The 27,847-nt window shown below is 44.2% G+C and overlaps 2 long non-coding RNA genes across 2 annotated transcripts; one reads left to right on the top strand and one right to left on the bottom strand.

The window, feature by feature from the left end:
* Positions 1 to 24,590: 24,590 nt before the first annotated feature.
* On the bottom strand, positions 24,591 to 25,950 carry LOC130357811 (uncharacterized). The gene is made up of 3 exons (XR_008889281.1): positions 25,869 to 25,950; positions 25,335 to 25,467; positions 24,591 to 24,784 (listed from the first exon to the last, which is right to left on the bottom strand). It is a non-coding gene; the product is annotated as an uncharacterized LOC130357811 (long non-coding RNA).
* Positions 25,951 to 25,966: 16 nt separating this feature from the next.
* Positions 25,967 to 27,352, top strand: LOC130357810 (uncharacterized). Its single transcript, XR_008889280.1, has 3 exons — positions 25,967 to 26,077; positions 26,479 to 26,611; positions 27,162 to 27,352. It is a non-coding gene; the product is annotated as an uncharacterized LOC130357810 (long non-coding RNA).
* The last annotated feature ends 495 nt before the right edge of the window (positions 27,353 to 27,847 follow it).

The raw sequence follows: 27,847 nt of genomic DNA, 5'->3' as shown, positions 1-27,847 counted from the left end.
GGTTAAAAAAGGTACTCCGACATCAGTGTAAAAAAATATAAAACTGCTATAGAAGCATATAGCATTTCTTACCTGTTTACCCCAGTTCTGAAACCATCAGAATGTCATTTGTTTGGGGGGGGGGGGGGGGTCTTAGCCATGTACTTCTTGGTTGAGAAGTTGGTCAGTACTAGTTTCTAGAATGCATTGCTTTGCCTCAGCTCTTTTTTAAAATTTTTCCACCCTACCTACTCCCCTCTCACACCACTCACACTCATACCAGTGCTGCTGCAGAACATTTGACATCAGACTATCAGTAATTTTGCAGGACCTGCTGCATCCATTCCCTGGCTGCTCCTCTGGCATCATTTATCACAAGATGGCATGCTGTAAACATACCTCATTCTCCCTAAATGTCCTGATAAATACAGAGATGATGATGTAGGCTATAGAAGCTGGCCAGCAGTGGTGACATCACTGAGGGGGGTGGGGCTAGAGTTCAGAGGCAAGATCCAAGCCTCCTCAGACAGCAGATGATGATGTGTTGTCTTAGGAGAGAGGAGGAAGCCATGGAACTACACAATTTCCTTTCAGGGGTGAATCACACAAAAGCATGCTGGAGCCAGTAAAATGTGTAATTTGTAATAACACTATATTAGTAAGTTGTATATCTTAGGGTGATAGACTTATTTAAATACAGTTTTCTGAAATTAACCTGAAATAGCCCTTTAAGTCTTGAAACCAGATGTGAAATTATCATTGTCATTCCTCAGAAATTAGTCCTCCTTAAGGAAGTGAAAAGTGTCAACTTTGTGACTAGCAATATTAATGGTGGGGCACTGTGGTCGGCACTAAAAGTGGGTAGCATAGCTTCTTTAAAAAAAATCAAACCTACTGTATGTGTCTCTATGGGAAACCCCTTCAATTCATGTGTGTAGTTTTATTCTGTGTTACTCACCACCTGTTCCCTCCTTAACCCTTTAAGGACGCAGGACGTAAATGTACATCCTGGTGCGGTGGTACTTAACGCACCACGACGTACATTTACGTCCTGTGCATAACCGCGGGCATCGGAGCGATGCCCGTGTCATGCGCGGCTGATCCCGGCTGCTGATTGCAGCCAGGGACCCGCCGGCAATGGCCGACGCCCGCGATCTCGCAGGCGTCCGCCATTAACCCCTCAGATGCCGGGATCAATACAGATCCCGGCATCTGCGGCAGTACGCGATTTCAATGAATGATCGGATCGCCCGCAGCGCTGCTGCGGGGATCCGATCATTCAGAATGCCGCACAGAGGTCCCCTCACCTTCCTCCTTCCGGCTCCCGGCGTCTCCTGCTCTGGTCTGACATCGAGCAGACCAGAGCAGAAGATAGCCGATAACACTGATCTGTTCTATGTCCTATACATAGAACAGATCAGTATTAGCAATCATGGTATTGCTATGAATAGTACCCTATGGGGACTATTCAAGTGTAAAAAAAAAAATGTAAAAAAATGTAAAAGTAAAAAAAAAGTGAAAAATCCCCTCCCCCAATAAAAAAGTAAAGCGTCCGTTTTTTCCTATTTTACCCCCCAAAAGCGTAAAAAATTAATTTCATAGACAAATTTGGTATCGCCGCGTGCGTAAATGTCCGAACTATTAAAATAAAATGTTAACGATCCCGTACGGTGAACGGCGTGAACGTAAAAAAAAAGTCCAAAATTGCTACTTTTTTAATACATTTTATCAAAAAAAATTATTAAAAATGTATTAAAAGTTTTTTATATGCATATGTGGTATCAAAAAAAAGTACAGATCATGGCGCAAAAAATGAGCCCTCATACCGCCGCTTATACGGAAAAATAAAAAAGTTAGAGGTCATCAAAATAAAGGGATTATAAACATACTAATTTGGTTAAAAAGTTTGTGATTTTTTTTAAGCACAACAATAATATAAAAGTATGTAATAATGGGTATCATTTTAATCTTATTGACCCCCAGAATAAAGAACACACATCATTTTTACCATAAATTGTACGGCGTGAAAACAAAACCTTCCAAAATTTGCAAAATTGCATTTTCTTTTAAATTTCCCCACAAAAATAGTGTTTTTTGGTTGCACCATACATTTTATGATATAATGAGTTATGTCATTACAAAGGACAACTGGTCGCCCAAAAAACAAGCCCTCATACTAGTCTGTGGATGAAAATATAAAAGAGTTATGATTTTTAGAAGGTGAGGAGGAAAAAATGAAAACGTAAAAATTAAATCCTTAAGGTCCTTAAGGCCATAATGAGCTGAGTCCTTAAGGGGTTAATGCTCATTTACTCTCTGTAGTATAGCAATAAATAAACAAAAAACAACTATAAGCCTCACAACAGTTATGCCTCCAAACAATAAAAGCTGGAAACATCCAAACAATGGGTATCCGTCACAAAGACAGATAGAGAAACATGTTAGCAGATGCATCTCCTTTATTTATGCCACTTTGTGGCACATCATGCAATATGCAATACAGAGGCTTCTCTTGATATGTTTTAGAGTTGACCATATTGCAGAATCCATAGTTTCTTTGCATAGGGGTCTCTGTTATGCTTATTGCATGTGGTTAGTCCCATCTCCAGCTTTTATTCTATTGTTCAGATGCTATTTACCACTTTTGGGCCACAAAGGGTTAAAAGCTGGAACAGGAGCATTACATTCATAAGACATTTTTTCCTATTTTTCAGAACTACACAAATTATTATTTTTCCCTCAAAGAACCAATTTGGCTGCCTCCCAACAATGATGCATCTCCCACATGTTGTGCATTATCTTGGCTGTACTTCATCCATCTCCCTCTTAGTATGCCGCAAAAGTCATCATCTTGTACTAGAAAAGCTGTGAGCCTGCACAGATGATCAGGCCGCATAATCTCTTTGCCTTGTAAGGTACATGGGACAGTACTGATAAGAATATTACTCTAGATTTTAGTTTGTCGGAATACAGTATATCTAGGCACATAAGCAAGAGGTTCTGCTCTACTTTAGACATCCTAGAGGCTCCTGGTCAGAAGAAAGTACCGTATTTTTCGTCCTATAGGACGCACCGGCGTATAAGACGCACCCAATTTATAGGTGCAAAATCTAAAAAAATAAAGATTTTGAACCCAATAGTGGTCTTCAACCTGCGGACCTCCAGATGTTGCAAAACTACAACTCCCAGCATGCCCGGACAGCCGTTGGCTGTCCGGGCATGCTGGGAGTTGTAGTTTTGCAACATCTGGAGGTCCGCAGATTGAAGACCACTGCATAGGAGGTAATACTCACGTGTCCCCGCCACTCCGGACCCGTCACCGCTGCCCTGGATGTCGCTCCATCGCTGTCGCTGTGTCCCCGTCGCTCCGGAACGTCTCTGCTGCCGGCCGGGTATCCTCGCTCTCCGTCGCCGCCATCATGCCGTTACGCACGCCGACGCACGTACGCGACGACGTGATGACGAGGAAGGAGAGGAGTTGCCAAGGCGCAAATGTTTCCAGAGCTGGCAGATCGTCTACAGCGCATCTCCATTGGGGCCGAGGAGAGGCCTGCTACCATGTCCCGCTGCCCGAGGACGAAGGAGACTGGCCACTAAACCCCGGAGGAGGGAACGCCAGCATCTTCTAGTGCATCATCGCCGGTGAGGCTGTCACCTCACCACCAGACCTGGGGGTCCTGGGCCGAAATTCACACTGAGGAGTAAGAAGTGAGTACCCCAGCTGAGGACACGTTCTCTACCCCTCCTTTTACCCCTAGGCTAGAGCAAACTCCCCCCCCCAGGCCCAGAAGTCTGTCCCCAGTCACCACCATTACCTAAGTGGTTGTTTGGCGATGAGCCTGGACTGATCCGACACATGAGGGAGCACCTTCTTCCCCTGCCAGGGAAGTCCCATCCCCCAGTCCCTCCAGCCCAGACTGAGAGGGCCAGAAGAGAGGCTCAGGTGGCCGAGAACGTAGAGGGACTGAGACCACAGAGAGTGGAGAGATATGGGCCGAAGCTGCTGCCATATGAGGTGCGACAGGTGCAGCAACAGGACACCAAAGCATTAGAGGCCCTGTGCATCAGAAAATTGCAACATCCCCGAGAGGGAGAGCCACCCCTCAAACGCGGCCGCGCTATGGTGGTGAAATTCGACAAAGTGTGGGGGTTTGGCACCCTCGTGGACTGTCGTCAGGGAGGGATCATCCTGGTCAATTGTCGGGCAGTGCAGAGAGACTATCTTCCCCCATCCATGCATTCTCTAAAGAGCAGGGAGATCGTGAAATACTTCCCATCGGATGACTGGGACACCGATCCCTTTTGGATTGCTGCGGCATAAAGTCAGAGGTACTGTCCCGGAGGAGGAGGTCTACATGCCCGAAGTGCCTGTCATGGCACCAAAGTATCTACCACATCTGTGAATGTGCCAAGGCCTACTCCTGTGGTCGAGGAAAGGGCACAGTCCCGTGAACCCCGTTACATGTCCCAGCCTCGGAAGCAGTCCGACCGGCGAGCCTGGGATGGCAAGTTCCCAAGTTAGGGAAGTCTACCCGTGATAATTCTGATATATATCAGTACTGTGTACTATGTACTTTTGATCTCCACAGGTTATGCAACATTTAAGAAAAGTGCCTGACGAACTTGTCAAGAAGTTTATTTGTAATCAATTGCGTAAATGTACATGCCCAGCTTCTAGCCGTGATTCTTTATGAAGAACTCTAAAATGCACCAGGACTGTGGAGCGGTATAATGAATATATGTATATACCGTTAGAGTAATATATTTTTGCTCATTACCTTTGCACAAGTAAATACTGTGTACTATAATGGTTATGGTGTGCTGTAATAAAATGTGTATAATATGTTTGTACAGGGATGTCTAAGGGTATAGTGTAATTTATTCATGGCGATCTATATGGGGGGTATTCAAATTCCAGCATGTGCTTGACCTCAGAGGACACTGCCTGCCTGCACGCTTCCTGAATCCTGTATAGATTTACGTTTATTTTACTGTGAGGCTCAGTTTTAATATGGTGTTTTATTAGGTGAGTATGGCCCGTTAGGTCAGAAAACTTGCGTCTGTTTTCCTGCAGGAATTCCCTCACCTCCTGCTTCTGGTGCACTGACAATGTCTCACCTATTGTTATAGGGGGAACTGGTTGCACCACATCTTTAAGCCCAGCCTGGGTGGCCACCAAAGCCTCACGATCTTTCCATGGCTTGATCAGGTTTATGTGGTAAACCTGGAAGGGTTTTCTTCTGTCTGGTTGATGGACCTTGTAATTCACCTCAGTCATCTTTTCTACAATCTCACAGGGACCCTGCCACTTTGCTAGAAACTTACTTTCGACGGTGGGCACAAAAAACCAGGACCCTGTACCCAGGATTGAAGGCCCTTACCCTGGCAGATCTGTTATAAATTTTGCTCTGGGCCTCTTGAGCTCTCTGCAGATGTTCTTTGACTATAGACATCACTGTCGCTATCCGGTCCGGCATCTGGGCCACAAGTTCTTTTATAATACTTTTATATGGGGTGGCCTCGGTCTCCCAGGTTTCCTTGGTAACATCTAATAAACCTCTTGGATGCCGGCCATAGACTAACTCAAAGGGCGAAAACCAAGTAGACGTGTCTGGGGTACCTCCCTGATAGAGAACATGAGGTAGGGTAATAGACAGTCCCAGTCCTGGACATCACTTTCTACTACCTTCTTTAGCATATGTTTTAGGGTTATGTTAAATCTCTCAACTAACCCATCCGTTTGAGGGTGGTACACTGAGGTACGGATGTGAGTGATTTTAAAAATGAATGGTTCTTCAATGGTTCTTCGTACCCTGGTCAGTAAGGATTTCTTTAGGGATCCCTGTGCAAGAGAACATGTAAAAGTATTCCCTAGTGATACTTTTGGAGGCCATGTTTCTTAAGGGTACCGCCTCCGGGTACCAGGTTGCATAATCCACTACCACCAACATGTATTGGTGTCCCCTAGCAGATTTGACAATGGGCCCCACCAGATCCATGGCAATTCTCTCAAAGGGTACTTCAATAATCGGAAGTGGCACCAAGGGGCTACAGAAGTGAGGTGTTGGGGCACTTAATTGGCATGTGGGGCATGACTCACAATACCTTTTTACTTCTTCATACACCCCAGTCCAAAAATATCTTTGGAGGACCCTCTCTTGTGTTTTGTTAGTCCCCAAATGCCCCCCCCCAACACATGGTTATGTGATATGTCCAGCACCATGCGGCTGTATGCTTTAGGCACCAGAAGCTGTTCCAAAATTTCATTGTTAACTTTGGTGATCAGATACACGAGATCCCCTTTCATTGCAAAATGTGGAAATTTCTGGTCAGCTTCTGGTTCATGTGGTACACCATTTATTACCGTGACATTTGCCCGTGCAGTTCCCAGAGTTGGGTTTCTCAATTGCTCAGTCCCAAAGTTACCCCGAGACACTTCTAGATCTAACACCTGTTGGCCAGGTAGGAAAGTTTTTTGTTCTTTCCCAGCTAACACCTGCAAAGGAAAAAGGTCATCACTACACATTTCAGGTGGACCCACATTTCCATTTTGCCCCTCATTGTTACCCTTGATTTCAATGGTTGTCTCACATGACCCATTATTAACAGGGAGAGGTACAGATTCTACCGGAGTTTCTTCCCCAGCTGTAGAAGTACCACCCATTTTCCACAACTCCCAGAACAATGGTAAATCACAGCCTAATATAACTGCATACATAAGTTGTTTTACGACCCCGACTTCGTAAGTCACAGTTCCAGAGGGAGTCACTGTGGATGCACAGCACTCTTATGTGTTTGTTCGGCACATCGGCCATAGTCACAAGGCTGGCCCGGACCAAAGTTACCAGGCTACCAGAGTTCAAAGGGCCTTCACGGAGCAGTCATTTATCTTTATCACACAAACCTGTGGCCCAGTCTCTGACCCTGGAACAGCTACACAAGCAGGCGCCGCATATAGCGATTGTTGCCAGCTAGCGTCACACTCCATGGGCTCTGAGGTAAGAGGGCAATAGGCAGCTATGTGCCCCCACTCATGACAACCTATAGGTGGATATGACACTTCCATGTTTCATTTTGAAATGGCAGGGTAGTGTTTTGAGTCCTTCCACATCATCAACATTTTTGGCTGCCAGAATGTCTCTCACATGTTCACTGGTTCGAACTCGTAATTCTCTCGAACTTGGAACATGGATGTTGGCTGTCTTCAATCTCAGATGATTGGGTTAGTTATAAAAGGGAAGCGGTGGGCCCAGTATCGAAACGTACATAGGAGTGAAGGAGCGTGGGCCTGCGGTTACTATGGGTGAGCTTTGTTTAGCATGATACGCAGCTATGGCAGCACCCAGCACTACTAGCATTATCATTCATGAACTTGTGTCTACCTGTTTGGGGGCAAACTGTGCCTATGACTATTATGTCTACCTAACACTGTGAGCACCTTTGTAATGGTATATGATGTATATTTTGTAAGTGGTGATATTGCTGCATTACTCTACTAGCAGACCACATGTTGTCCCATGTATTGCAGTAAGCCATCATTTTTGAGTTGTAATATTGTGTCTACCATGATAATTGTCATGGACCGACCAGGGGACAGGGAAAGTGAGCCCTAAACTGACCCTAAAACATCTCTCCCTGCCTACTTTCCCATCCACCCTAAACGGTGGATCGACAACTGGGTGCCGGTCCCTCCCTGAGCTGTACAGGGCCCTAAAAACACCAACTAATAAACAGTCGGTCACAAACCAGAAACATAACAGGAACATAGAACTCTATAACAGATTAAAGGGGTACTCCGGTGGAAATTTTTTTTTTAAATCAACTGGTGCCAGAAAGTTAAACAGATTTGTAAATGACTTCTATTAAAAAATCTTTACCCTTCCAATACTTTTTAGCAGCTGTATGCTACAGAGGAAATTCTTTTCTTTTTGAATTTCTTTTTTGTCTTGTCCACAGTGCTCTCTGCTGACACCTCTGTCTGTGTCAGGAACTGTCCAGAGCAGCATATGTTTGCAATGGGGATTTTCTCCTGCTCTGACAGTTCCTCATATGGACAGAGGTGTCAGCAGAGAGCACTGTGGACAAGACAAAAAAGAAATTCAAAAAGAAAAGAATTTCCTCTATAGCATACAGCTGCTAAAAAGTACTGGAAGGGTAAAGATTTTTTAAGAGAAGTAATTTTACAAATATGTTTAACTTTTTGGCACCAGTTGGTTGTTTAAAAAAAATAAATAATTCTACCGGAGTACCCCTTTAAGTTCAGAGGACACAGATCAGTGAGCAGCACAGAGGACACTATAGACCTATGATAAAGCACAGAGGAAAACGCTAGCTAACCTCTTAAGGACGTAGGGTGTACCGGTACGCCCTATGCCCAGTCCCGGTGCTTAAAACGGGGTCACACCGTGACCCCGCATCACAGCGGGTCGGTCCCAGCTGCTATTCATACCCGGGACCCTCGGCTAACAGCACGCAGCACCGATCATTGTGCCGTGCGCTATTAACCCTTCAGACGTGGCGATCAAAGTTGACCGCCACGTCTGAAAGTGAAAGTAAATGCTTCCCGGCAGCTCAGTCGGGCTGATCAGCTAGGACGTGAGCAGAGGTCTCCTTACCTGTCTCCGCGGCATCCAATCTGGGTTTGATTGCTCCAAGCCTGAGCTACAGGCTTGAGCAATTGAGCCCCTATCTCGCTGATCCATGCAAAGCTATGGCTTTGCAAGGATCAGCATAAGAGATCAGTGTGTGCAGTGCTATAGCTCCCTATGGGAGCTATAGCACTGCAAAAAAAGTGGGGGGAAAAGTTAACAAAGGTAATTTAACCCCTTTCCTAATAAAAGTTTGAATCACCCCCCTTTTCCCATAAAAAATAAACTGTGTAAATAAAATGTCCGAACTATAAAAATATATCCTTCACTCTTTCTAAGTTGCCTGAACTAATATGTTATACTGTAGATTGAGGCATAAATATTTACTCATATCATCATACGTTTCCTTACATATATATAGGTATCTGCCAGTTTAATGCATAGAATCTCATTTAGGATAGATACTATATTGTTGTCTAAAGCAGTGTTTCCCAACCCAGTCCTCAAGGCACACCAACATTCCGGGTTTTTTCAGTTACTCCATTGGAATAGAACAGGGAAAAAATTAAAATCCTGGACTGTTGGTGTGCCTTGAGGACTGGGTTGGGAAACACTGGTCTAAAGTTTCCTCTTTTATTTGTATAAGATCTATAATATGTTTATTACCTGTGTCACTCATGTGTCTATATACCACATTAAAAACAACATGTGCATACATGGTATTTGTATAAGAATATGCTACTGAAAATGAGCACTAGCTAATAACATTTGTTGTACCAGTTGTCACATGTTTGTTTTAGGTTTTAATAACCTATCCACATCATGCGGTAATACATGCGGCAATGTGTGTTCCTGAGAGCAGGTAATGATTATTTTATCTGTTTTACAGTTTTATGAACTGAAAGCAGATCATACCCATGAACCACTTGCCTATGTATGCAAAAATTGATATGCATACTTATTTTAGATGTGTCCTTGTGGAAATAAATGAATCACAGATTGCAGCGGTGCATGAACAGTTAAAAAGTTCCTTCTATGTTTTCGCACGGCTACACCTGGGATGAAGGGGAGGAGACCTCGTCCATTTTGGGGGAGGTAACTTCCCCTAAACCCTATAAGATGATTCATTTTGCTCATATTTGTTGTATGATTAAGGCCCTTTGACGGGCTGAAACGCGTCACCTGTGACTACCCTGTCTTTTGTACCTATGGTGTATATGTATCAATAAAAGGAATTCATTTTATACGGGAGCAGCGCTGGACGTCATTTTCTTCTTTGCATAAAAATATATCGTTAATTAAATCGCACGGTCAATGGCGTACACGCAAAAAAGTTCCAAAGTCCAAAATAGCGTATTTTATATCATGAAAAAATGAATAAAAAGCGATCAAAAAGACTGATCAATACAAAAATGGTACCGTTAAAAACTTCAGAACACTGCGCAAAAAATGAGCCTTCATACCGGCCCGTACGCAGAAAAATAAAAAAGTTATAGGGGTTAGAAGATGAGAAATTTTAACATATAAATTTTCCCGCAGGTAGTTATGATTTTTTTCCAAAGTACGACAATATCCAACCTATATAAGTAGGGTATCATTTTAACCGTATGGACCTACAGAATAAAGATAAGGTGTTAAGATAAGATAAGGTGTTAATTTTACCGAAAGCTGTATGATTTTTAGAAGGTGATGAAGAAAAAAATGAAAATGCAAAAACGGAAAAACCCTGCGTCCTTAAGGGGCTAAGTGATCATGTACTCTAAGATCAGTGCATGTACAAAAACTCCAAAGATCTGAATAAAGAACTAATAAACAAATGGTGTTCAAAACACCAGACAGGAAAGCAGATGAGTCTAAACAGACTCCCGGAACAGACAGGAATATAGCATAATCCCCCAGAACATCCAGTAGACACAAAGTCCCCATGGATCGGTAACAAGGATCTATCGCTAAACAAGGAATACTTGCAATCCCTCATAAAACCTCCAGTAGACACGGAGTCCCCATGGATAGGTAACAGGGATGCCTAGTTACAACTCAGAAAACAGATACAACAGGATATAATTATAGAACACTGTTCACACTAAACACAAGACAGGAATCGCAATCCCTCAGAAAACCTCCAGTAGACACAGAGTACCCATGGACAGGTAACAGGGATGCCTAGTTACAACTCAGTAAACAGATACAACAGGATATAATTATAGAACACTGTTCACACTGAACACAAGACAGGAATCACAATCCCTCAGAAAACCTCCAGTAGACACGGATTACCCATGGACAGGTTATAGGGATATCTAGATCAGAGCCTCCAGTAGACACAGGAATGTCCCCATGGAGCGATAACACAGAAAACGGATACAAGAGAAAAAACAGTGTGAACAGATACAGTACAGACCAAAAGTTTGGACACACCTCATTCAGAGTTTTCTTTATTTTCATGACTATGAAAATTTTAGATTCACACTGAAGTCATCAAAACTATGAATTAACACATGTGGAATTATATACATAACAAAAAAGTGTGAAAATATGTCATATTCTAGGTTCTAGCCACCTTTTGCTTTGATTAATGCTTTGCACACTCATTCTCTTGATGAGCTTCAAGAGGTAGTCACCTGAAATGGTCTTCCAACAGTCTTGAAGGAGTTCCCAGAGATGCTTAGCACTTGTTGGCCCTTTTTGCCTTCACTCTGCTCACCCCAAACCATCTCGATTGGGTTCAGGTCCGGTGACTGTGGAGGCCAGGTCATCTGGCGCAGCACCCTATCACTCTCCTTCTTGGTCAAATAGCCCTTACACAGCCTGGAGATATGTTTGGGGTCATTGTCCTGTTGAAAAATAAATGATGGTCCAACTAAACGCAAACAGGATGGAATAGCATGACGCTGCAAGATGCTGTGGTAGCCATGCTGGTTCAGTATGCCTTAAATTTTGAATAAATCCCTAACAGTGTCACCAGCAAAGCACCCCCACACCATCACACCTCCTCCTCCACACAAGCACACCTGTGAAGTGAAAACCATTTCAGGTGACTACCTCTTGAATCTCAACAAGAGAATGCCAAGAGTGTGCAAAGCAGTAATCAAAGCAAAAGGTGGCTACTTTGAAGAACCTAGAATATGACATATTTTCAGTTGTTTCACACTTTTTTGTTATGTCTATAATTCCACATGTGTTAATTCATAGTTTTGATGCCTTCAATGTGAATCTACAATAAAGAAAACTCTGAATGAGAAGGTGTGTCCAAACTTTTGGTCTGTACTGTACATAACATAAAGGATATACATATCCTAATTAATCCTAACCGACTAAACAAACACAGCTTAAAAATCTACTAAGAGCATGCCACATAACCATGGCTAAAACCAGAACATACAAGGTGCATGCTAAGACAGAGATAGTAGATGAAAAGCTCAAATAAAGAGTGTTTTATCAAGAGCTCCATAGCAGCATGGATCTCAGGAAGTCCATATGTAATGATCTCAATCACCAACGCAGAGGCTAGACTGGGCTGACTTTAAATAGACACACGCTAGAAGCCAAAGGCTTTAACTATTCCCTGACCGGGGAACATAAAACTGTTCACACACAAGCAAATCCAATGGCTGTGTGTGAACACAGACCAATACCATGACAGTAATATTTTTTTTAACTATGTAATAATAAATTTGGTATTTTAAAACATAAAAAAGGTGGTGGTTTAAATTCATTTTTCTCATATGTATACATACAGTACAGTATGTACAGTACATGCTCCCCAGAATCTATTTGCTTGAACCTTTTGTCAATGTCTTGTCTCTTCTTAATGATATAAAGGTTGCTTTGGCATTAATGGTAATAGTGAAGATTAGATCTGGGCCACATTTTCTCTTGAGTATTCAACTCTGTGCTCATTGTTCTCTTCATAACCTACTTCATAATGACAGTGCATCCTCACGGGGTAGGAATCATGAATTGTCCTAAATGGAACATGGACATTGTGCAGGAATGTTTCATACATCCTGATTAAGGAGGTTAGAGGTTCTCAGTGTGCATTTCATCCGGTTCTCAAAGTTGTGATTTCTCAGTCTATTAAATATATCTATAGGAGGAGTGAGGGCTCTGCTCACGAGAGCTTACAGACTACGAGGAATGGGGTTGAGACAGAAGGTATAAAGTGCTTTTATTGATACAATTGTCCAGCTATATTTTATAAATAGGGAAGGTTACATACAGAAAAGTAAACCAGTCACTAGCTAATCTCCGAATGTCTTGAATGTCTATGAAGTGCATAGGGGGAAGACTGTCAGATATGGAGCTTCTGATATCTACAAGAAGCAGAGGGCTTAAAAGGGGTAAAGGGGAATTAATAGAGGAAGCCAAGTACGGAATGTTATAGGCCTGCTTGAAGAGACGTGTCTTTAGGGCACCTTTGAAATTGTGGATGTTGTGGTTGAGTCTGAGGGAACAAGGTATCTCATTCCAGAGAACTCGTGCATCACAAGCTTAGTTATTAAATATAAAGCCAGGAAAAAATCTAAAAACAGGAGACGTCTTGGTCTTTCCTTTACATGTGTGTTGAGCCACAGGGTGTGAGGTGTAAGGGGCAGATGGTGTTGCCCAGGGGTAAATGGTATTAACCCCATCCTTATCGTGATGCCAAAGTTTGTGGTGAGCCACAGGGTGTGAGGTGAGGTGTAAGGGGCAGATGGTGTTGCCCAAGGGGTAGATAGTATTAACCCCTTCGTGTTCGTAGCGCCAGGGTGTGATTTAACCTTAAAGCACCTCTAGTCCTAGGTTAGGCAGGGGCAAATAATAGTCCAAGGCCAGGTTAAGGTTAACGGTAGCGTTTACTGAGGTAGACAAATGGTACAGTCTATTCAGTTCGGCAAGGATCCCATAGAGGTGACAAATAACATGGGGGCCCTCGCAGCTTGCTGGGAATTGCAGTGACTTGACAGACTATAGGTGTGTTACGCCGAGCGCTCCGGGTCCCCGCTCCTCCCCGGAGCGCTCGCAGCATCCTCTCATTCGCAGCGCCCGGTCAGACCTGCTGACCGGGTGCGCTGCAATATCACTCCCAGCCGGGATGCGATTCGCGACGCAGGAGGCGCCCGCTCGCGATGCGCATCCCGGCTCCCATACCTGACCCGTTCCCCGTCTGTCTTGTCCCGGCGCGCGCGGCCCCGCTCCTTAGGGCGCGCGCGCGCCGGGTCTCTGCAATTTAAAGGGCCACTGCGCCACTGATTGGCGCAGCAGGCCTAATCAGTGTTATCACCTGTGCACTCCCTACTTATACCTCACTTCCCCTGCACTCCCTCGCCGGATCTTGTTGCCATTGTGCTAGTGAAAGCGTTCCCTTGTGTGTTCCTAGCCTGTGTTCCAGACCTCCTGCCGTTGCCCCTGACTACGATCCTTGCTGCCTGCCCTGACCTTCTGCTATGTCCGACCTTGCTCTTGTCTACTCCCTTGTACCGCGCTTATCTTCAGCAGTCAGAGAGGTTGAGCCGTTGCTGGTGGATACGACCTGGTTGCTACCGCCGCTGTAAGACCATCCCGCTTTGCAGCGGGCTCTGGTGAATACCAGTAGCAACTTAGAACCGGTCCACCAACACGGTCCACGCCAATCCCTCTCTGGCACAGAGGATCCACCTCCAGCCAGCCGAATCGTGACAAGGTGCAGGCCACATTGACTACAATTGACTTGACTGAGGATGATGACAGAGGATAAAGACGACTTGACTTACTGACTTGTGGCTGCAATTTAGGTTGAGGCCTCCAGATGTGCTGGACACGGACCCTGAGACTTCTGGACTGGAATGAACCTCAGCAGGTAAGAATCACAAGAGCCAAGAGAGATTGCAGCTCCTCTCTATCTTATAAAGGGGGCTGTGCAAGGAGCTCATAGGCTACCTGCGGGCAGTGGCGTTGCGACCCGGGTGCGGGGGGGTGCGGCCCGCACCTGGTGACACCAACCTAATGGGGTGACACCAAGATGCTCCGCAGCACACCCCCCCCCAGCTATACCTACACCCCCCGTCTGTACCCGACCGGCAGCACCCCCCACCCCCCCCCCTTCACCTGCGCTGTGCGGCCAACCGACAGCACAACCCCCCCCCCCCGGCATTCACCTGCGCTGTGCGCCCCTCCGCATCCCCCCCCCCCGCCCTTCATCGCCGCTGTGCGCCCGTCCGTCAGCACCACCGCATGGGACGTCAGTGACGTCACTAGCAGGGCGACAGGAGAGAAGGAGCGCTGCGCTGGATGGGTGAGTGTGTGTGTCTGTCTGTCGCTATCTCTGTCTGTGTGTGACTGTCTGTGTGTGACTCTGTGTGTGTATGTGTGTATGTATGTGAATGTGTGTGACTCTGTGTGTGTGTGTGTATGTGACTGTGTGTGTGACTGTGTGTGTGTGTGTATGTATGTGACTGTGTGTGACTCTGTGTGTGCGTGTATGTATGTGACTGTGTGTGACTCTGTGTGTGTGTATGTATGTGACTGTATGTGACTCTGTGTGTGTGTGGGTGTATGTATGTGACTGTGTGTGACTCTGTGTGTGTGTGTGTGTATGTGACTGTGTGTGTGTGTGTGTGTTGCAGGGGGACCCAGGAGCGCTACACCCCTGCCCACAATCATTTCTTGTATTGGAATTATGTAGGAGGCCTTCTGGTGTGCCAAGTATGCCTTATTTTCTGTGTGTGTGTGTGAATCTGTGTGTGTGTGACTCTGTGTGTGTGTGTGTGTGACTGTGTGTGTGACTCTGTGTGTGTGACTGTGTGACTCTGTGTGTGTGACTGTGTGTGTGACTGTGTGTGTGTGACTGTGTGACTCTGTGTGTGTGTGACTCTGTGTGTGTGACTGGGACTCTGTGTGTGTGTCTGTCTGTGTTGTATGTGTTTTTTTTTGTGTGTGTGTGGGGGGGGGGGGGTTAAACAGCGATCTAATGTGGGGAGACTTTGACCCATTGTGGGGAACCTGCAAGGGAACCTGCGGCCTAATGTGGGGTAACTACTACCAAATGTGGGGAGTCTATGCTACCTAATGTGGGGAATCTGTGCTACCGAATGGGGGGAATCTATGCTACCTAATGTGGGGAAACTGCTACCTAATGTGGGGAATCTGTGCTACCTAATGTGGGGGAATAGCTACCTAATGTGGGGGAACACGTACCAAATGTGGGGAATCTATGCTGCCTAATGTGGGGAAAATATGCTACCTAATGTGGGGGAACTGCTGCCTACCTAATGCTCCCCCCCTGGCAGTAGCACCCTCATCATTCACAGCAACACCCCCCCCCCCCCAGCAGTAGCACCTCCATCAGCAGATCCTGATGGTGGATGATGGCGGTGCTCCTGCCAGGAGGATGATCCTGCGGATGGATGATGGGGGTGAGACTGCCAGGGGGGATGGCCAGTAGCACCCCCATCATCCACTAGCAACACCACCAAAACCCCCCTCCTGTGAGGGGTGTTACTGCGGTTGTGGTATTATATTCAGAGGGTGCACTGTATGGCAACGTTAAATTCAGAGGGCACAGTTTGTGGTAGTATTATATTCAGAGGGTACAGTGGGTGGTAGTATTATATTCAGGGGTACAGTGTGTGGCAGTATTATATTCAGGGGTACAGTATGTGGTAGATTTATATTCAGAGGGTACAGTATGTGATGGTATTATATTCAGAATGTACAGTGTGCAGTAGTATTATATTCAGAGGGTACAGTGTGTGGCGGTATTATATTCAGGGGTATAGTATGTGGTAGATTTATATTCAGAGGGTACAGTATGTGATGGTATTATATTCAGAATGTACAGTGTGTGGTAGTATTATATTCAGAGGGTACAGTGTGTGGCGGTATTATTTTCAGGGGTACAGTATGTGGCAGATTTATATTCAGAGTGTACAGTATTGGTTGGTATTATATTCAGAATGTACAGTGTGTGGTAGTATTATATTCAGTGGGTATGGTGTATGGAAGGTTTATAATGAAAGAGTATAGTGTATAGTAGTATTATATTTAGAGGATACAGTGTCTGGCAGGTTTATAATAATACTTGTTTTCATATAGAGGATGAGAATGCGCTGACATAGTGAGGAGACATCTGGGCGTCACATTCTGCAGACAGAAGTTTAAGCTGGACCAGGCGGTATGTGCCATCTGAATTAGATAAGGAAAGACTATAGAGAAGACGTCTCCTGTAGTCACTGATATCATTGTGCATCCTCCTCACTATAGAGAAGACGTCACCTGTAGTCACTGATATCATTGTGTATTCTCCTCACTATAGAGAAGACGTCACCTGTAGTCACTGATATCATTGTGTATTCTCCTCACTATAGAGAAGACGTCACCTGTAGTCACTGATACCATTGTACATTCTCCTCTCTATAGAGAAGACGTCACCTGTAGTCACTGATATCATTGTACATTCTCCTCAGAGCTGTAGTCACTTGTCAGTTCTACAGTTATGGTGAGTGAAATTACAACTCCCAGCATAACCTCACCACTGCTCAAAGGGGTACTCTACTGGAAAACATTTTTTTTTATCAATTGGTGCTACAAAGTTAAACAGATTTGTAAATTACTTCTATTTAAAAATCTTAATCCTTCCAGTACTTGTTAGCTGCTGTATAAGTGATTCACAGGAAGTTCTTTTCTTTTTTAATTTATTTTCTGTCTGACCACAGTGCTCTGTGCTGACACCTTTGTCCATGTCAAGAACTGTCCATAGTAGGAGCAAATCCCCATAGCAAACCTATTCTGCTCTGGACAGTTCCTGACATGGACAGAGGTGTCAGCAAATAGCACTGTGGTCAGACTGGAAAGAACTACACAACTTCCTGTGGAGCATACAGCAGCTGATAAGTACTGTAAGGATTAAGATTTTAAATAGAAGTAATATAAAAATCTGTTTAACTTTCTGGCACCAGTTGATATAAAAGTAAATGTTTTCCAGTGGAGTACCCCTTTAAGTAATTCTGGGAGCTGTATATTTAAATGGTGGCAACTGGTATATCTGATTATTATACTGGAATTTCTCACAATGCGCTACAACAGTGGTGTCTGTCACAACAGGCTAAAAACTTACTGAGGGGGGGGGGGGGGGGAGGTATGGGGTGACACCATTTTCTACCGCACCGGGTGACACCAACTCTAGCAACGCCACTGCCTGCGGGTCACCTGGTCACCTGGTGCTCTCTGGGTAACAAACATATGACTTAAAACATGTGACAAACATTATCATGTGACTAACAATCATGTAACCAACGTCAAAGATCCTTTACACTTAATATACAACCTATTCACATTATGGGGGAACACTGCAGGAGAGCCCTGAGGACGTACAGGGACCCAACCTGACAGGACTGTAGGAACATATCCTGTGACTATGACTATAGTATAAACATGACTTATTAACCTTTTAGTTGCCTACGAATAAAACTATGACTATGCATATTATGACATTTGACTATGACTATGCATATTACTGTGGTAGCTTGGGGGGGGGGATATAGGTTTGAACAGGGGTGTTGCAATGTAGTGTTGCTGGGTATAGGTTTAACTCTTGATTGTCGTGACGCCAGGATGAGTGCTTCCTCTAGCTATATATGTCCTACCGCCACCCGTCCCAAGAGCGATAGGGAGGAATAAAGGATTGTCCACAGCCGGAATTGTAATGAACTTGAAATAACTTTAATGCAAATTTTATGCAGGATGCAATTAACAACAGTCTTTACAAGAGTACCGGGATTTAGGCTCCTCACAGGTTGGCTGGGACTTTGTTGGAAATAAGCTTTGATTCCTTTTGTACGCTGTTCCACTTAATTTAGGGGTATGTTTAGGTTCAGTAGAGTTGGATTAACTCATGGTTTAGCATGTGGATGAAGTGGAAGGCTTCAGGCCTAGATTGTCTGGTCACTGCTCAGTCTGGTAGTCCGGAACTAAGAGAGAGATTACGACTACGGTACAGGACCAGGTCCTGTACCATGACACCACATTACGACATTTGACTATGCATATAACAATACTTTATCCATATGGCTAAGACAGAACACTGGCGCATTGGATTACCAGAGACTTTCTGCCAAATGCCTTGGCTACTGGGGTCCCTTGGCATTACACACTTCTCCCCAGAACACTAGTTACATAGACATTTATTAGCTAACATTAGACAATTGTTACCTTATACTTTTTTTTAGGTACGTGCTTTGTGGGTACAGGAATACCTTCTGGCCAGCAAAATATCCTGAACATGTGGACACAAGAAATTACATTAGACATATGCAACATAGGACACTCAAAAAACATTTTGTGATGTGATGTAGTGAGAGCTACAGCCCTAATGTACATTAGATATGTGTACACGACTTTGTGTGTACTTATGGACTATGTGTAGTACACTAACATTAACAGTTGTAGTACATTAACCTTTGACTGTACATGATGTTGGCGATGGGGTGAAATGTTGCTTCTCCCGACTGTTCAGGATAACCCCTGAAAAGAAAACTGCCAGACACCAGGAAACATGGTACACTATGACTTTTGGTGACGTTTGGTACTACAACAATTATAGTACGGAGACACAAATATGTCCCTTGTGCAGAATGGCGAGCAAAAATATATTACTATGACAATATGTACACAGATGTCCATGTATCGCTCAGTAGTCCAGATACACTATAGAGTTCAGGCTCTGTCAGGTTCCTAAGAATCACGGCCGAAACCGGGAACAACACTTACAAACTTGGTTACCATAAAACTTTCTTGACAAGTTCGTCAGGCACTGTACTTGAACGTTGCTTGTAAACCTGGAACAACAAAAGATTGTGCTTGCACACAGAAGTCAGTTAGTCTCACAACCAAGTTTGGTAAAGTTACTGTACATGAGTACACAAATAGAACATTTCTTTTACTTAGGTACTCTTCCATTCCAGCCTCGTCGGTCAGACTGTTTTTCTAGGCTGGGACATATACCTAGGACCGCGAGACTGGGCCCCCTCCATAGGGTTGACGTGTGTTCCATGAGACAAACGTGATTCAGTGATGGTCGGACTCACGGTGACCACCAGCAGCAGCTTGTGCCACTGGGGGATGAACTGTTGGTGCCTGTTGATCCGGCCAAACCTCCGCAACGGTTGGAGTAGGCCGAGGCACTTTTGTTGGTGCCCGATGATCAGGCCAAACCTCTGGGGCAGCCAAAGTTGGTCTGGGCACTTCCGTTGGTGCCTGATGGTCAGGCCAAACCTCCTCAACAGCAGGAGTAGGCCTGGGCACATCTGTAGACTACCGTTAATGTAGATACTTGGGGTCCATAGCAGGTGACTTCAGATACCATTCTTCTTGAACAACTGTCCCCTTGACGCTTGGTGGCAGGAGACCAAATGGATCTAAGTCCCAATCTTCAGAGGGGGAAATAGGCGAAGGAGATTTGTGTGGGAATTTTAGGTCTAGTGACAGCTTCTGCCCATTCCCCTTGCAGACTCTGTACAGGCGTGTATTCCACAATCTCCCCACTCTTCAGAGAATGCATAGCTGGGGGGGGGGGGGGGAGATATTCCCTTTGTACTGCCCTCCATTTCACTAGGCATCCCCCCATGGTGGCAGTCCAAAACGGTGCCAAACCTCCTCACTTTGTCAAACTTGTTTACTGTTGCGCAACGGCGCTCCAGGGGTGGCTCACCCTCCTGGGGGTGCTCTAACTTTCTTATGTACAGGGCCTCCAACTTTTTGGTATCTTGCTGCTGCTCCTGTCGCACCTCGAACGGCAGCCACTTCGGCCCATATTTCTCCATCCTTTGCACCCTCATTTCCTCCAGAATGGCAGCCACCTCAGTGTCTTTCTAAGCCCTTTCAGACTGGGCAGAGGAACTAAGGGAAGGGACTTCTCTGGCAGGGGAAGAAGATGCTCCCTCATGTACTGGATCCAGTTAGGCTCGTTGCCAAATAGCCACTTAGGTAGCCGTGGTGACTGGGGACATGCTGGGGGCTACTGGACCTGGGGCACTGGTTCTGGACTGGGGGTAGATGGAGGGGTAGAGAATGCGACCTCTGCCGGGGCATTTATTTCTGACTCCTCCGTGACGATCTTCACCCAGCATCCCCAGGTCCGGTGGTGGGGTGACAGCCTCACCGGCGACGGTTCTCGTAACGACTTCGGCGTTGCGGGGTTGCGGCCCACTCTCCATCATCCTCTGGCAAAGGCACCTTCAGGTGGGCATCTTCGGCCCCGATGGCAAGCTTGTGCAGGCCATCTGCTAACTCCTGGAACACTTGGGACGCGGCAATCTACCGGTCCTCTGATGCCATCTTGGGACTCTCCGCACACGTGGACAGCTGCGCCTCCGCCATCTTCTAACTTCCGCAGAACTGAAGAGGTCAGGCTCCGCATCACTTCTTATATTGGGCTTCAACAAAATGGCCACCGGCTGGAACTTGCACTGGGGCCTGGGAATGGAAGTGACTCAGTGGTGCATCCAATTTTTCCACCCCCCACCGGCAACAAGGGGCAGACCTTACAAGTTCCACTTAGGACTAGGAACAGCGACTTGACTTCCATGCCCAGGGGCGGGATGTTGACCAGCATGGGACATTTTCGTGCGCTTCTCTACCAGCAGATTATCCCTTTCAGGTACGATAGCAGACATTTTGGCACGTAACATTGCTTCATTATGGATCTTGCACATAATGTTCACGACTCCAAAGTTACTTTCAACAACAGATAATGGACTCCTTTTCACCTCACCACTATTTCACTAGCGCCTTTAGAAAAACACATTGCAATTAGGACAGTCCTGTACACTTTTCTGGCGCAAACTTTTTCGCATTGGCATGCGATTTTTTCTCAGATACAGTTCAGTCTAGGGGGGAGGACTTGTGGCTTTGTGGCACATGGCACACGCCCGAATCCTGTTCGTGATGCCAACGTTTGTGGTGAGCCACGGGGTGTGAGGTGAGGTTTAAGGGGTAGATGGTATTAACCCCATCCTGTTCGTGACGCCAAAGTTTGTGGTGAGCCACAGGGTGTGAGGTGAGGTGTAAGGGGCAGATGGTGTTTCTCAAGGGGTAGATGGTATTAACCCCTTCATGTTCGTGATGCCAGGGCGTGATTTAACCTTAATAACCTGAAGGTAGCACTGCTAGTCCTAGTAAGTGACCAGTAACACGGGGGACCTTGCAGCTATCTGGGACTTGCAGTGACTTGACATGTGACCAACATCAAAGGTCCTTTACACTTAATATACAAACATTCCTGGAACAAAATAACATTAAATCTTATGCAGAATTATAAAACTAAATCCCTTTCCTTTATCCCCTTACACCCTTCCCTTCATCTCCCTGGTTGGACTTGATGGACGTATGTCTTTTTTTCAACCATACTAACTATGCAACTATTCACATTATGGGAGAACACTGCAGGAGAGCCCTGAGGACGTACAGGGACTGTAGGAGAATATCCTGTACTGAGACACCACACAGGTGTCCTGCTCTTGGGTAGGGTCTCATGTAGCACATCTGCAGCATATTTTTCTCTGCAGAAAAAATGTTGCGGCCACGCCACAGCAGCCCTCTGTGTGCAGTAAGGTTTGGAACCTGGTTCCAGACTGTGATGCATAGGTCCCCCCCCCCCCCCCTACAAACCTGCTACACATTCAGCGCTGCGGTGGGGTAGCCCTGTGTGTCTGCTTATAGCATATTTCCTGCAGCATGAAATAAGCTGTGGATGCACTACCTGTGCCTGGCTTTGTATTTAATAATTGCAATAAAAAAAAAAACTGAACATGTGAACACACCTTTTACCACTTCATGGTCTATTCACACGTATAGTATTCTGAGCAGATTTGATGCGCAGGATTTTCTGCTGCAGATTTCAATGTATACTGAATGACTGAACATAGCTTGAAATCCTGCGCATCAAATCTGCGCAGAATACTGTACATATGAATAGACCCTAAGGCTATGTTCAAATGGTGGCATATCCTCACAGAAATATTCTGTGCATTCCACCAACAGCAGAGAGCCGGCAAATGCATATCCATGCGGACTCCACTTAAAAAATTGAAGTATTTCTCACAGAAAAGGATTACAGTAATACATGTTTTGCTATGTGCGCTGGACATCCTTCTTTTTTGCATATATTTGGACTAGCCCTGGTCCTGTCCGTGCGCACGTTCATCTGGGGTGAGCTGGATCTACTTGTTTGTGCTTCACTTTGTGTTTATTGGAACTAAACCAAAAAAAGGGAGGAAAAAAACCTAATTGGATATAATGTCACACCAAACTCCAAAAATGGGCTAAACAAAATTATTGGTACCCTTAACTTAATATTTGGTTGCACACCTTTTGGAAAAAATTACTGAAATCAGTTGCTTCCTATAACCATCAATAAGCTTCTTACACCTCTCAGTTAGAATGTTGGACCACTCTTCCTTTGCAAACTGCTCCAGGTCTCTCTTATTGGAAGGGCGCCTTTTCCCAACAGCAATTTTAAGATCTCTCCACAGGTATTCAATGGGATTTAGATCTGGACTCATTGCTGCCACTTCAGAACTCTTCAGCGCTTTGTTGCCATCCATTTCTGGGTGCTTTCTGACATAGGTTTGGGGTCATTGTCCTGCTGGAAGACCCAAGATCTCGGACACAAACCCAGCTTTCTGACACTTGGCTGTACAGTGCGACCCAAAATCTGTTGGTAGTCCTGAGATTTCATGATGCTTTGCACACATTCAAGGCACCCAGTACAGGAGGCAGCAAAACAACCCCAAAACATCATTGAACCTCCACCATATTTCACTGTAGGTGCTGTGTTCTTTTGTTTGTAGGCTTCATTCTGTTTTTGTAAACCAATAAATTGAGGCCAAAAAACAAACAAGGTATAAACCACTGTTCGGTGCCCAGAAATACTAGAAAGCCTATATAGATGCACCAAACTGACACAATATTATGAGTAAATATAAATCTTTATTATAATCAAATAGGATAAAACATGATAAAAAATCAGCAGCAGTTAGAAAGAAAACGACTCCGAACACAGATATTAAATATCCAATAGGTACATGGAATGGCACATAAATATAGGTATACAATACTTAATGAAAAGTGGACTAAAAACAAGCCACAGTACATGTATATATATAAAGAATTCACCTAGAAGTGCCTAAGTAAACCCAGTACACTAATGTAAACAAGAAGGACATATGAAGAAGTATAGCTAGTATAGTATCATTTGCCCGGTGCTATCGGCAGTACAAAAACAGGGAGACAAGGATGTTACCCATACAAATCTGAGGGGAAACAAACCACCTCAGTGAAAGTTGGAGCATCGGTTGTCCCTGAAAAAAGTTGGATTAAACATGTAAGACTGTCCATGCACCTAGCCAACTGACACCCAGCTGTACTTACACAGGTCAGGAGCCTACCCCTACGTCGTTTCGCTCACTCGCTTCCTCAGGGAGTGTCATATGGAGGGTAAACGGAAGTATATATATATGATATCGACCAATCAAACAAGTTCTATAAGAATTAAATACCTGGTGCAGCTGTGCGCGCTGTAAGCGTGACATGCAATGGTCTGCGCCATCTTGTCTTCAACCGCGCATGCGCACGGCACCACCGGAGTGCGTACATATTGACGTCACCACGATGGTAGCGGGCGCACGCGCAGTGAACACAAGAAGCTAGAACTGGTAAGGGAAAATCCAACGCATGCGCAGACAGATAGGTAAGCTGCGCGTGCGTGGAGATGATAAGCCCGTATTCAACGGGCGCATATAACCAAATAGTGGTAATAAGGGGAGCGCTATATTGAGGACATAGACAACACAAACCACATGTGGTGATGACAAGAATGTGCAAAGGTGCTCGTGCCCAAAATCAAATAAAGTGATCATGCTCGTGAAAAGGTGGAACATAGTAAAAACACAGAGTCAAATGTAATAATGGTATCACATAATGAGGAATAAATTTTAAAAATTTTTTTTAAAAATTTTAAAAAGAAAATGACACATAAATATATATATATATATAATGGATAAAGTGCATGTGTGCATATACAAATATGTGCATGTAGGTGTATCCATATTCAGTGTACTTATACATTAGTTATGTGTAAAATGAATAGGTGAATGATGAAGTGTGTTACAAAAATATTTGTAATAATACAAAATCACAATGTGGTGTTGAGTCGGTGCATACAGTCCCGCGCTGAACTCAAAATCCGCAGATATGCCAGGTACCTAAGAAGAAAAAGAAAGGAGAAAGAGAAAGGAAGAGAGAACGAAACAGAGAGAAAGAAAGACCAGGGTAAAAATATAGATAAACCGGAAAACAGAAAAAAGAAGAAAAAAGAGGGAAAGGGAAAAAGAAGGAGAAATGGAAAAGAAGGGGGAAGAAGAAAAAAGAAAAGAAAAGAAAAAGAAAAAGAAAAAAAAGAAAAGAAAAGATAAAAATAAGAAAGAGAAAAAGAGAAAGAGAACAAAGGAATATAAAACCAATTAGTCCATAAAATCTCAAAAAGTAATAATAAAACCAACCACAGACCAGACGTGGTCAGTACAATATTAAATGGAAAATATATATGAAAATAAAGATGAAAATCAAAATAAATATAAATAAAACTGTGGGGAACAACCATGATTACAAGAATGGAGCATAATTATTATGCTCGTTGAGGCCAAAGGGGATAACAGTTTTTAAATCAAAAATCCATCGGGTTTCCCTTTGTGCCAAAGTACGCTTCCAGTCTCCCCCTCTGGGTTCCACAATCACCCTATCGATTCCTCTTACCTTCAATAAATGTCCATTGCATGCATGATGCTCTTTAAAGTGCCTAGCCAATGTCTTGAGTTTAGTGGCATCCTGTTCATTCTTGGCTGCTTCGATGCTCAGAACATGTTCCCTTACTCTTCTCCGTAGCTCCCTAGAGGTCAAACCCACATAGATCAAATTGCAGGGACAGACAGCATAGTAGACAACCCCAGTGGTACAACAATCTATAGCGTGGGTGATTTTATACTTTTTGGACCCTGTGGAGTCCCAAAAGTCTGTGGCCCTTTCAATGTTGGGACAAGCCACACATCCCCCACATGGTTTGCACTCCCATTTGGGGCCCCTTGTTCCAAAAATGCCTTTCATAGATGGTTTTTTATGGTGGCTGTGCACGAGTATATCTTTTAAATTTCTTGCACGTCTATATGTAATAGATGGCTTAGTGGTTAGATACTGTGCAATAACTGGGTCCATTTGCAAAACGGACCAGTGTTTTTGTAGCGCTTTCTGCATTTGTCGCCAGCGTGAGGTATAATTAGATATATATCTCACCTGGTTATCCGGGTTTTTCTGCTTGGGTTGCATCAACAGATTGTTCCTGGGGGTATTCTTTGCTCTTGAATATGCTTTTGATATATCCTTTTCGATTCAAAGAAAGAGGATATAGGCAGCAGGATATATCAAAAGCATATTCAAGAGCAAAGAATACCCCCAGGAACAATCTGTTGATGCAACCCAAGCAGAAAAACCCGGATAACCAGGTGAGATATATATCTAATTATACCTCACGCTGGCGACAAATGCAGAAAGCGCTACAAAAACACTGGTCCGTTTTGCAAATGGACCCAGTTATTGCACAGTATCTAACCACTAAGCCATCTATTACATATAGACGTGCAAGAAATTTAAAAGATATACTCGTGCACAGCCACCATAAAAAACCATCTATGAAAGGCATTTTTGGAACAAGGGGCCCCAAATGGGAGTGCAAACCATGTGGGGGATGTGTGGCTTGTCCCAACATTGAAAGGGCCACAGACTTTTGGGACTCCACAGGGTCCAAAAAGTATAAAATCACCCACGCTATAGATTGTTGTACCACTGGGGTTGTCTACTATGCTGTCTGTCCCTGCAATTTGATCTATGTGGGTTTGACCTCTAGGGAGCTACGGAGAAGAGTAAGGGAACATGTTCTGAGCATCGAAGCAGCCAAGAATGAACAGGATGCCACTAAACTCAAGACATTGGCTAGGCACTTTAAAGAGCATCATGCATGCAATGGACATTTATTGAAGGTAAGAGGAATCGATAGGGTGATTGTGGGACCCAGAGGGGGAGACTGGAAGCGTACTTTGGCACAAAGGGAAACCCGATGGATTTTTGATTTAAAAACTGTTATCCCCTTTGGCCTCAACGAGCATAATAATTATGCTCCATTCTTGTAATCATGGTTGTTCCCCACAGTTTTATTTATATTTATTTTGATTTTCATCTTTATTTTCATATATATTTTCCATTTAATATTGTACTGACCACGTCTGGTCTGTGGTTGGTTTTATTATTACTTTTTGAGATTTTATGGACTAATTGGTTTTATATTCCTTTGTTCTCTTTCTCTTTTTCTCTTTCTTATTTTTATCTTTTCTTTTCTTTTTTTTCTTTTTCTTTTTCTTTTCTTTTCTTTTTTCTTCTTCCCCCTTCTTTTCCATTTCTCCTTCTTTTTCCCTTTCCCTCTTTTTTCTTCTTTTTTCTGTTTTCCGGTTTATCTATATTTTTACCCTGGTCTTTCTTTCTCTCTGTTTCGTTCTCTCTTCCTTTCTCTTTCTCCTTTCTTTTTCTTCTTAGGTACCTGGCATATCTGCGGATTTTGAGTTCAGCGCGGGACTGTATGCACCGACTCAACACCACATTGTGATTTTGTATTATTACAAATATTTTTGTAACACACTTCATCATTCACCTATTCATTTTACACATAACTAATGTATAAGTACACTGAATATGGATACACCTACATGCACATATTTGTATATGCACACATGCACTTTATCCATTATATATATATATATATATATATTTATGTGTCATTTTCTTTTTAAAATTTTTAAAAAAAATTTTTAAAATTTATTCCTCATTATGTGATACCATTATTACATTTGACTCTGTGTTTTTACTATGTTCCACCTTTTCACGAGCATGATCACTTTATTTGATTTTGGGCACGAGCACCTTTGCACATTCTTGTCATCACCACATGTGGTTTGTGTTGTCTATGTCCTCAATATAGCGCTCCCCTTATTACCACTATTTGGTTATATGCGCCCGTTGAATACGGGCTTATCATCTCCACGCACGCGCAGCTTACCTATCTGTCTGCGCATGCGTTGGATTTTCCCTTACCAGTTCTAGCTTCTTGTGTTCACTGCGCGTGCGCCCGCTACCATCGTGGTGACGTCAATATGTACGCACTCCGGTGGTGCCGTGCGCATGCGCGGTTGAAGACAAGATGGCGCAGACCATTGCATGTCACG

The sequence above is a fragment of the Hyla sarda genome, chromosome 2, assembly GCF_029499605.1.
Source record: "Hyla sarda isolate aHylSar1 chromosome 2, aHylSar1.hap1, whole genome shotgun sequence".
NCBI lineage: Eukaryota > Metazoa > Chordata > Amphibia > Anura > Hylidae > Hyla > Hyla sarda.
This window is presented reverse-complemented; position numbering and strand designations above follow the sequence as displayed.